A 12333-nucleotide genomic window follows, 5' to 3' on the forward strand; every position below is an offset into this window, starting at 1 on the left:
CATTGTGAGTGCACTGTAATCTTACCACTTTACCAGCTGTCATTATGCGTTCATTTTAGAGAAATTATTTGAACTAGGTTAAGGACTATCCTATTAGTCTATCTATCTGAGATCATTCTTCAACTAATGATGAATTAGAGGGCCCTCTATTTGGGGAAATGTCACGTTTTGGAAGCAACATAAATCTATATCCCAAAGACTGAGATCATGGAACAGTCCCTGACACTTTCTTGACATCATTGCTGTTAAACCTGCTGAGCATGAAAAACGCAGTTTTCAATAATTATGTATTTGCTTCTATAAAAATCCTTCTTTGATTTCATCTGGCTATAATTTTTCTGATTCTCCATCACCCTTAGAGTTTATACACAGTAATTCCATATAAATCAACACATTTGCACTGTTGCAGAACTGGTCTGAGAGCAGAGCCTGATGCAGAACTCTCCTAAATTGTGCTTTCCTGCACAGCATTAAACAGCTGCCACACCTCACTGTAAAAGCTTTCTGTTGGGTATACAGGGCATTGGTACATTGAACTATAACCAAGTTCTGAAGACAAATATGCATATTCAGACATGTGGTCACTGAAGTTATTCCAGATTTATACTACTGAAACTTAGATCAAAACCATTAACTTCGACACAGTAACTTTTACATGTTTGCTCAAGGCTTTCAAGGAGCTTTGAAAAATGTCCAATTGCAATACAGCTACCAGGAACTACATTTGTATGGTATTGCTCTTTCAAGCTTTAGTTAAATGCAGCAAATAGGGAGAACGCAATGCAGACCACTTGCTTTGTGGGAGTTGGTTAGCTTGTCTACAGTAAATACGTCACGAGCACCATGACAGTGTTCAGAGGGGATGCATAAGAAATGCAGCTTGCATACAAGGAGACCGCAGGGTTAAGAAGAGAGAACATATTCACCGTACTAACAGTATGAAACTGATAGCTCAGTATGTAAATTTTTATGCCAACTTCAAGGTTGGTCTAAAAGCTCAAAGTTTGTAACTGTTTTTATTTGCAAAATAGCATGCAGAACTAGAAAACTGAGCTTAAACTAGATTATTGTTCATACTCATAAATCTAAAGCTGATTTTCACAACAACAAAAAAAATATTGGCATATATTTAGACCATGCATGACCTTGCTGAATGAACTTGGCATTCTCAAGAACAACAAAATAAAAACAGATGACAGATTCTTGTTTTCAGACTCTACAGATGCATCTCACAGCATGTGAAGAAGAAGAATTACAGTGGGTATGAGGGAACTCATCTCATCCCTTATGGGCTTTAGGTAACATTTGCCTCCACCTAGGTTATACACATCACTAAAATCCTTCAGGTAAGTCCTGAATGGGACCTTCAGCACAGATAAGAGTTTCATTAAGGATCCATGGCAGAGCAAGCAGACTGTCTAATTAGGAAATAAAATGTCCTCACACTAGCAAAATTTCCTGAAGGGGTACATATAGTACAGCTAATTTTCTGAGCTTTTCTGGAATTGCTACATCAACCCCTCAGAGAAACTTTTGCAACAAAGGTTTTCATGTGGTCTTCCCACCGTGTCCAGTGGGGAGATCCATGGAAAAATCTAGTCCCAGCTCTGTGTGCGCCTCATTCTTCTGCACTTTTCTTTTGATACAAAGAGTCAATAAAGTCTTTTAGTGGTCTCTGTGATAGAAGCATCTGAGGTTGGATATGGGAAATGAGTTAGGAAGCAGAATTAGAACTGCTGTTGTTTTCCTGCATTTTCCACTGGTATTGCATACAGATACAGACTCTAAAGTGGCTGTTCCCAACCCCAGAGCCTGCTCTGGGCACCTCTCTAACTACCAGAGACATCTTGAGTTACATGCTAGAGTCACTGTGGGCTTTTCGGCAGATGACTGGAGAGCGCCCCACTCACGTAGCCAGGAGGACCATGTTGTTCTAGCTCTGCTGCGAGAGCCAGAGCCACCCAAACGACAGACTTTGCAGCCTGGGAGAGCATCTGCAACACGCTAACTCCCTTCTTTATCCACAAATGTACATAACGCTAATGAGGAGGGTGAAAAACAGCATGGTGAAGCAACCTCCCTGAATTTGGCTCCTCTTAACTGGATTAGAAATTGGCAACAAGAGTCTTGTGAGTGCCTTGAAAGACTCTAACAATATAGACACAAATGATGGAGGAAGCTGAAAAAGGGAAAGAGGAACATTACCTGCTGAAAGAATAATGTTTTCACACGCCAAAAACATTATTTCACATTCTTGAATGTAAACATAACACTTCGTTCTGTAATAGATAATCATAATACAAGCATATTGCAAACAAGCACTTGTCCCTCTCTACTTGCATCATCTGTTCAGTACCTATGCAGCCTGTAAAGTAAATGGCACGTTTTCTTTTTTGTTTTGCATCCAGAGTGATGTTTTTATTAATCAAAGTTCACACTTGATTAATGCTCCCCTGCCATCGCTACCACTAAACTGACATTTAATCCAACCATGAACAAGATGTTGGCTGCAGTTCTCCTATCATTAGAGTGTATTTCCTTAATATCCCATGTTAATATGGTGTATATGACTAGACAAGTAAGACAGAAGCAGAATTTTCATATTTCACTTCAACACATTGTATTCTGGGAGTTGACGTTTTGGCACAACACAACACAGGCTGTAGCTCAGCAAAAGTATCATTTGCAAGAATCTTGTGTACAAGTTGTTAATTGAAAATCCTTGCTCTGCCGTTGGTTGGACTGGATGAACTGTGAATGTATGCTCCTGACACTTTACCTGAGAGGAAGGGAGCAAGGAAACAGGTTTTTAAGGTTTCACTAGGCTGAGATCTGGGGCTTGAACCAAGATGATACTCCAGTTATTCAGCTGGCAGAGGGACGGGTTCAGGAAAAAAATTAATCCCACATATTAAAATAATAACCTGCCTCTTATAAAATCAAAGCTGAAACAGAACTTTCTGAGGTTCCAGAGTACTTATTTTTATATTCTTTTTTTCTTTTTTTTTTCTCTTTAGCACAGGAGCAGGAGCACAGGTTGAGGCTGGGGAAGGTGATTTGGTTATTCCCAGCATGATCAGATTGGGTGTGCAAGGATGTTTGGATCCCCCAGAGCTCAGTTTTGTAGAGGGTTGATTCCTACCCAGTAAGTCTGCTGAGTTTTCTCCTGGGCTTTCTGCTGCTCTTACACAGCCATCATTGCTCTTCCTTCAAAATAATTATTTCTGATTCATACCACAGGCTGTGAGAGAGGAACTGGCCTCTCATTTCCAGTGCGGTTGTACTGGGGTATATTTGACTCATGGGTGTCAGATAATCTAGGTCAGCATCAGCTGCACATGTGAGCTCTTGGGTGGTTTTCCCAATTAAAACCATGCTACTAGCTCCCAGCATTTTTTTCCTACACAAATTGATAGCTGAAAAATGCACACAACTCTGGATGACAGAAGTTACTGAGGAATGAGGAATATTTGAAACATCATAAAAGGAAAAAAAAAAAAAGCAAATGCTACATTTAAACCTCTGCTTTCTGCTATAGTTGATTCTTATTAATGTAGTGATTCCCCAGATAAACTGCAAGGCAACTGACTCTGTTTTCTAAAGCGTGGCCATCTATGTGTGGCCCATATGACTGGACATCTCACATACATACAGCACTAATGGCACTATGTCACTATGTATTTATTCACCCATAGTGTGAGGCATGCCTCTCACTTTAAATTTGAATTTACTCTCACCCTCATAAACCAGATGGTATCTTATTAGTAGTAGAAGTTGTGGGGTCACAGAATTTTTGGCAATAGAGGCTTAGGCTGTGAGCCCAGCCTGCTTTGGAGATCAAAGGAGGAACATAGTCTGAACATCTTCAGAGCCTGGTGAACAGACCTCCTTTTCTTTGCAAAACTGAACCTCAAATGAGGTCAGATTCACACTGCTGCAACTGACAGATCCATTTGCATTACAGAACTAAAAGAAATACAGCAAGGAGAAAGAAACAAACCTAAAATGAAGAACTGGTCTTGCCTTACACAGCTGCTGGTAGATCTTGCTTTGATTATAATGGGGGGGGTACTCTCAGCTTTCCGCAGAAAGCTTGGTGTATACTATTGTGTGGATTAGAGCTCTGTCAGCTTTCTAAGGGAAGTATGATGAGGGAGTCCTATACATGCAACTTCCCAAATTCAGAGCTCTACATAAAACATTGCAAAATCAGGACTTTCAGTTGTCTGCTCCCTATGTCAGAGGCTCAAAGACACATTAAAAGAGCTGAAATTGCCCCAGCAAGTCTTGTTTTGGGGAATCCTTCACTGAAGAAGAATTGCCAAGGAGTATAGTGTTTGCACATCCAGATCCTTCCGCACTGCCACTGGTCCCATATTCAAGGTATGCTTGTGGTGGAGGACAATGAGCAATAGTGATGGAACAGCAAAGTGAGCAGTGCGCCATTAATCCTCCAGCTAGGAGGATTCATCTCATCCAACCTGGCCACCTAAATTTTAGGCATACAGCCTAAATTAGTCATTCCCCCTCTGGTCTACATGGCCCAGTTCATTCCATCCTAAGACAGACTTGTGACAGTGCTTACCTCTCTCCAGCGACTCCAGACAGAGTTTACATAAGCATTGCTGAAGTTCGATGAGACAGACCCGACTCTTAAGGATCGTGATTCACTGACATGATTCAGAGGAGCCTCTCAGAGCTACTACAACCTGACACATGTGCATTTCTCACGGTCAGCTCCTGATGTACGCGACTGAACCAGCGCAGCGACGCTGGATGAATGTGACCCTGCTTATCCCACAGCATCTAGTGTTCAGAGTGCCTGCCCACTCGCCCACCAACAAAGAGCAAGAGATTATACCCGCACAACCTCACTGATTTCACTTACTAAAGATACTATCCAGCCTCTGATGCTTAATCTCAAAGAAGGCATGATAAATAAAATCAAATAAACCCTTTCTGTGATGAAGTACAGCTGCAACACTAACTGAAGCTCTCCTCAAACACCAGTCTTTTCATCGTCACCGTAAGCTATTTAAAAACTCGACACAAAGGAATACAAATGAAATCTCTGTAATGCTTTAAATCCTTTCATTTAGTCTCTAAAGCTCTGTAGATTTTCCCATATATTCCATGAATAACATTTTAAAATATATTTTAGCAGCAGCACCTGATAAATCCTCCTAATGAACCATTAATTAGTTACAAGATCAATTGCTCCATTCTTTTTTCATTTTATTAATGTAAAATTTATTAATTCACACAGTATTTATTTTTTTTCCCTTCTTGTTTTCCTCTTATTGCACCTTTTGTTCTGAGTCAAATTAACAGGCAATTTCTGCTAAGGCAGTATGAAAAAATCAACCAGCTTCCCTCCCTCTTTCCCTTCCTCCCTTCCTACATGTCACTCCCAATTCATTTTAATCTCTTTCATTGGGAAATGAAGGATGTTGCTGAGCAGTTTAGAATTGATTCTTTGAAGGGCTTCCAAGTAGCAAAAACATCTTTAAAACCAAAGCACCCTCCCATGGGCTTTAGAATTCAGGTGGGACATTCAATAAAACACTATTTTTTCTTTTTCTTTTTCTTTTTTTTTCCTATCTACATTTCAATCAGTTCTTTTCTCTCTCTGTTATCTGTGTGTGCTGAAAAGGTCAGCAGACCTCTGTATTACACTGTATATGGAAAGTCTGCAAGTTTTCCAAAACTACTGTAATTAAAGCACAGGAGAATTTAATTTGAACCCTACCAGAAACTACAATGATTTAGGGATCTTCTATTTTCTCTCACTGCAAATCAGCAATAATTAGTTACCAGATTTAGTTTGGACTTCTGGTATCTTTGACTGATCAGTCTAGTTCATAGATGAGATGAAAGTTTTGTGGACTCTGGCTTTGTCATGGCAGCTTAGCCTACATAAGTGGGCCAGTAAATCAGACACCCAGGACTCTCTAGCAGTGATATTTCTCGTAGCACAGCATTTAGGTCACTAGATATATTTAAAAAAAAAAAAAAAAGAAAAAAAAAAAGTAAAAAAAAAAGTCTCCCAAATTATACTCTATTTGAAGACCATCAGAACAGGACCCTGGAAAATTGATAGTTTTTTTGGTTTAATAGTCTTATGGCATAATTCTTAGAAGGTGATTTATAACAGGACTGCAATGGAATGGGTATCCCTCTTTACCATTGTCCATAAAGGTTCCTTTCCCATCCCCTAGTGACTTGTTCCCACTTTTTCTATCCCGGGGGAAATCTTTGCCTGTGATGTTTCTGTGGCCCTTTTTTGGCTGAGGAAAAGGAAATTTTTGGTGAAGAGGCAGAAATGGATTGGTTTAACTATTATTTTAATGTCTTACTGATTTGACTATGTAGGACAATTGACAAGCCTGATTTTGACCTGCTGCCTTGGGTGTACGCACCATTGCCCTCCATTGCCCAGGACCAGAGCCTTGCGATGGACCCTTCCCAAGGAAGACCAGCGCACCTTCTAGGAGGCACTTGGATGGTGTGAGAAGAACAGGCTCCTCGTTACAGCTTCCTGGCTCACCCTCGCCCTCAGGAAAGGGCCATGGATTTGCTGTAATACTAAATTAATTACAGCTGCCTCTCCAGAAATTTGTATGTCCCATTTGGACAGCTACTTCAAGGTCCATATGTTTATCTGTACATCATCCAAAGTACGTGATCAACTTGGGTCCTCTAAGCAGGGTGGGAAAACAACCACATTTCTGCTTTCTCTCTTCTTGCTGACCTGGAGCAGAGCACCCTTGGGGAAAGCCAGGGAGGGCAGAATTGAGAACAAAGAACCACACTACTAAAAAGTGTATTTTCCTGACCACGATGACAATGACAGATATTGAGCTCAGGAACGCGCAGCCAGAGAAATGGTGAAGGCCTTGCTGCCTGGGCCTGAAAGTGAGATCACATATGGTTATCACTGAGGACAGTAGTCAGGCTTTGAAGATGTGCAGAATATGGAAGACCAAGAGAGGAGCAGATGCTGCATAGTGAGAATGATTTTCACAAATAGAGATCCAGCAGGGAACACACCAGAAAAACTTGACTGAGTGGTTTTACAGTCTAGTAAGGCACTATTAGCATTCCTTTGGCAAATGAGGATTGATTTGCTTGTGTATGATAGATTACCAAATGCCAAGTTAAAAATTGGTGCTGTGCCATGTAATTATTGCTCAAGTCCCTTTTTAAAAGTCACTTGGTACATCGTTTAAAGTAAGTGTGAGGGGTCACTGGAAAACGTTAGTTACACGGCTTCCATTGAAAATGAAAGTACCTGTTTATAGTTATGTATTCATGCAAACAGACAGTGTAGCATAAATAAATATCACCATTCTGTACTTAACATCACAATGGAAGTGAAATAAGGCAAAACTCAACACATAAAGTCTTTATTGGATCTCAGGAGGAAGAGAACAGCAACTTTTTCATTGAAATGTCCATTGCTCTGTGCTGTCAACACTAGTCCTCCAATGCAGAACAATCTTCCTAATTGTCCACAGGAGAGGAATATACTGTTATAGAAAACATTTGGTAACTTGATGTAACCTGGTTTCTTCTGCGCAGAAGTTTTAACTGTTTACTGATAGTTGTCACACTGTTCTTGACTTATCGTTTCCTTTCCATTTCTTATTAGGGAGGTTAAAATTCACTCTGCTTTTTGTGCTTCAGTATGAAGTCTTCGGACTCCTCATCTAAGGAACGTGAGGCCTTCTGCCTTCCACTCCTGCTCTTCCCAGTCCTCTTCCCACCCAGTCGCTAGGAAATGATGCAAGGAGAAGGGGACAAGGACCCAGACGCCTCTTCAATCCATTCTGCTCTCTGATGGGAGACGATTTGTTCCACTGCACAGCCTAAGGTCCGCTGAAATAAACACTTTTCCTCCTGATTTAAACCCCAGCAGAAGAGCAGGTGCTGTCCCAAGCACAGAGGTTTCCATTAGGCACAGCACAAAAGCCAAGCAAGGAGGGAGGATGATCTTCTGCGGTCTCCTCCCTCTTGCACAACTCTGCATGATGGGCAGTGTAATGAAGTTCTCAGAAAACCCTTAAAAAGCAGAGAGAGAGAGAGAGGACTGTACAAATATCGTAAGCTTTAAAACTGGCTTATGAAGAGGAAACAGAAGGTGTTAGTAAAAGTGAAGAGTTCAATACAGGGAGAGGTAGCAAGTCGTGTGCTCAAAAAGTCGGTATACCATACATATGAAAGGTCTTGTGCAGCGTGAGAGTTTTACTTCAAAACTGGTTTTACTGATAACACAGTAACTGAGGGTGGGAAGCAAAAGAAACAGAGGAACCAAGCCACATGGACTGGGCGAGCAGAAAGGGAGCAGAGAAGGGGGGCTGAACCTCTCGCTTCATAAGTGGCAAAGGCATTTTAATACAGTAAATAGCAGTGAAAAGAAAATGTAGAAAATATTTTCCTTTCCTCTCCTCAAAAATGATGAGTCTGATTCTCAGTCTGTATAATGATCACAGCTCTAAAACAGAGATTCAAAGGTTGAACAGATCTTGTTTAAATCAAATTAATTCTAGAGACTAAATTCAATTCCCACCAACTTTAGTGAAAATACAAAGTGCTGAGCAAAGGACATTCTGACTTGGATTTTTGTCCCTAATAGAAAGGAAGAAGCTTACCAGTCTTTATGGTCCTCTATCTATTTTTTATATACAGTTCATGAACATAGGGTGTATCAAATCCAGCAGTAAAGAGTGTTTCCAGAGTTAACAGGAAGAGTTTTGGAAATGTCATACCAAAATGTTATGACTTTATTTAAATAAAAGCTGTTAAAGTCATATTTGCAAATCTAATATTTATATTTCATGATAAAGCAAAAACTGTAAAGAAGACTGGCCCCTGCTGTAACAATTAAAAGCTGGAGGCATAATTATATACTCATTCATCTAATAGGGCAGATTTTACATCCAGGATTAAAACATACTTTAAAACAAAAGTGGGTTTGAACTATAAAAAACGTACATATTATATTGCCCTCTTACTACACAATTTTATTGCTTGGTAAAAACAGTGAAACACCTCATACCGCACTGGAGGCTCTTTTATACAGTTCTCTTCTGGCTGATCAGCAGTGATGCATTAAAACACATCGAAAAATTACAATTAATTTCTGAAAACTGACTTTTTCCATTTGTTTTAGGAGCAAATAGTTGACCTGAGGAGCTTGCAGCTTTGCTTGCCTCTGCTGCTTCAATGCTCTCAGTGCTTTAGGAAGTATCATCTTCCTGCTAGAGTCATGGAGATATAAGTCTTTTGTGCTTAATATTAATTTTTACTTCTGAAACACAAACTTTCACATCCCAGGGAGAAATAATCCTTTACATGTTTCTAACCCTATTCTGTAGCCCTTTTTCTATTTCACCCTAGACCCTAAATGAAAGACAATGAAAATAACAGCCTCCTTTCTCAGTCGATCTGTTTGAGATCCTTCACTCAGTCCGCTAAAAAACAGAGGGGTGTGCTTGTGTGTACTGCGCGTTGGGGGAGTTGTTTCCAGATAGCTCGTCGTTTAGGTTTATCACCTTCCTTTATTTTCCCACAGTTGTAGTACCCCAATGTACTAAGGAAAAAGTTTTCCTGATGCCAAAAAAGAATTTTTTCATGTTTTTCTTGCCATGGATACTTTCCTAGATGAGTTAATTTCCACCTAGAGAACCTTTTGAGTCATCTAAATCTGAGGAGACGAGCCTTTTCCTTACAGAGGGCCAAGTAGACCTTTCACACACCTTTCACAGGCCACACATTAACACATAGATTAGTGTTATTTTATAATCTGGGAGGAAAAAAAAATATAGCTTCAAGTCATATAAAATAAAGTCGCAGGGTAATTCTGCCAATAGGTTCTCACATCTTCTACCCATGACCTCCCTCGCACGGTGGACTCCCATATTTATACACCTCCTTGAAAAACAACTCCTGAATGCTTTATTAAGGGAAATATCACATATACAGCATTCCAGCCCTGGAAAAATTCACAAGGAATGTCTCTGAAAGTACGTAAAAAGTGTAGCTCATCTCTGACTAGGTGCTCGTTTAGCTTAAAAAGATACCGGCTGAAGCAAGAGGATTACATGCATTTTCCTTTGCCAGCTTCTTCTCTATGCCGATGCATTCACTAACAAGAGGTTGGACAGCAGCACCCATGGACTTCTGCTACTGGATGCCATTTTTAACGTCCCACAAAGGTGTACGTGTAAGCCACGTCAGCTGAGGGTGGGTGAGATCGCCCTGGAGCTGGGCACTTTGCGCTGGCAGTCTGCAGGTCTTCTAACAGAGGGGATGAACACACAGCGCATCCCACCCTCCGGTCACCCCACGCACCCGCTGCCTGCGCACACCACTAGCTGCTGAAGCACATCTTAGGTAAAATTCATGCTTACATTTCAAAAGAAGCTCCAGAGGGATTACTCACATCTGTATCTTCTCCCAGCCCACACGAGGAAGAGTCTGCAGGATTGGGTGCAGCCCCTCAAAGCTGTGCTCTGGACAGCCAACCCTTCCACTCCCCTGCCAACATCTCCTCCGTGAATTCATGCTCTTCTCACTCACACATCTGAAGCTTTCTTTATATCAGAGAAATTCTCCCATACCACATGAAATGCCTTTGTTCTCTCCACAGTATTTGTTGAGAAGCATGGTTGGATGCACAGAAAGATCACGGTAGGCATGTGAAAACATACCTAAAACTTAACTTAAGCCTACATTCATTTAGCGTAGAGCTCAAGGCTTTTCTATTGTGGCTTTTATGACTTCATACTTGCTTGCATGCTGTCAGTTAATGAAACCGTAGCATGAATTTGTGAAAGGCCACACATAACAGGTTGTGTCACTAGCTGGGGGTACTATATGTTTCGGGTTTCCCAGAATATATCCTCTCTTTCTGCCTGGAAATGTTCTCTGGGTAGTAAAAGATAATTTTTCCCATTTGTCTGGATAAGTCGGCCCAGAGAAAAGGTAGCTCTCTGGCTGCCAGATGTACAGCAGCCCCAGGCAAGTGTACGTACAGATCACCAGGTGGATGTATTGCTTCATGTAGTAACTAAGTCAGACGGACCCCAAATGCATCGATTCTGTGGTGCACAGTATCTGTGCCACTCCTCTGTTTGGGATATCTGGGACCAAATGATTTCATAGAGCCCTATGAGCTAAAATTCCTGGGGTTTACATTATATTGCAGTATAGAGGTGATACCCTATGCTTTTTCTTCTTAAAATACTTGTGCCTGATTTTCTACATTGCCAGCATCTCCCTTCCGCGTGAAACCCGCGGGCTCATCGCCCCCCCACCGCAACAAGCGTTTGACGCTGTTCTGATGATAAGTATTAGATTTAAGAGATCTCAACAGTGGGAAAATCCCAGCCCATGTGTTGGGGAGTAAGGGCGTTCTGGTAGTGCGTTGCTGCTCGGATGGCTCCTACAACATCACCTAATCAACTCCATCAATTTTTGGCTGTCTGAACGGCCTGAAGTTGCTGGGAACCAGGCCAGTGGCTGAACCAGTGAAGGCTGAGGGGTGGATCAGCAACGTGTGCTCCTGACCTCTATGCTGAATGAAAAGCAGTTCAGATGATGAACCATGGTCTGTCTATCTATGGAGATGGAGCCCGTCTGTGGCATTTGTGATTCTAGCTATCTGTAAGAGTTGTCCTGTATGTTTTACATATTGCCATAAAACAATTTATCTTGCACTCCTAGTTTTGATCACAAACTCCCCAGTAAGAAACTGGCTGAGCACATGTGGAAGTGGTGGCTCATGTGGCACATAAAAGGAGACAAATGCAAAAGGGGCATTACTACTGCAGAAAAGGAGGTCTCGGGTGTGGTGTCAGCAGCAGGTTTTTATGCTTTACCGAGACCATAATGTCACCCAGCAGAGTGAAGCAAAGTGCTCGCTGTCATGCTGCCTTGCAGCTGCTGTAACACACTGGTGAAATCTCCTCACCCTGCCCACACAGTTCAGCTATGTTCTCACTGCTCTGTGCTTTTTCCAGTCAAAACCAGCAAGTGCTTCTTTTCTTCAAAGCAAGAGAGCACCACTGAATCTACCCGGCTTTGTTATCAGATGACTTCCCTGAAGCTGTAGATCAGCCTCCCAAATTTTCTGTGTGCACCAAAAGCTAAAATGAGCTAACCTTCTGTCAAGCAGCGTATTCCGGGACATTTTTTCCACTTTTGCAAACATTAGTCTGTTTAAGTGAATCAAGTACTTAACATGGCATGATGAGGAGGAACCCTGGGGGAAAACTAGTGAGCTCATAGTCCAAAACTGATGCAGTCATAGTACTCGAAGAAAAAGAAAGG

The sequence above is a fragment of the Grus americana genome, chromosome 3, assembly GCF_028858705.1.
Source record: "Grus americana isolate bGruAme1 chromosome 3, bGruAme1.mat, whole genome shotgun sequence".
Lineage (NCBI taxonomy): Eukaryota > Metazoa > Chordata > Aves > Gruiformes > Gruidae > Grus > Grus americana.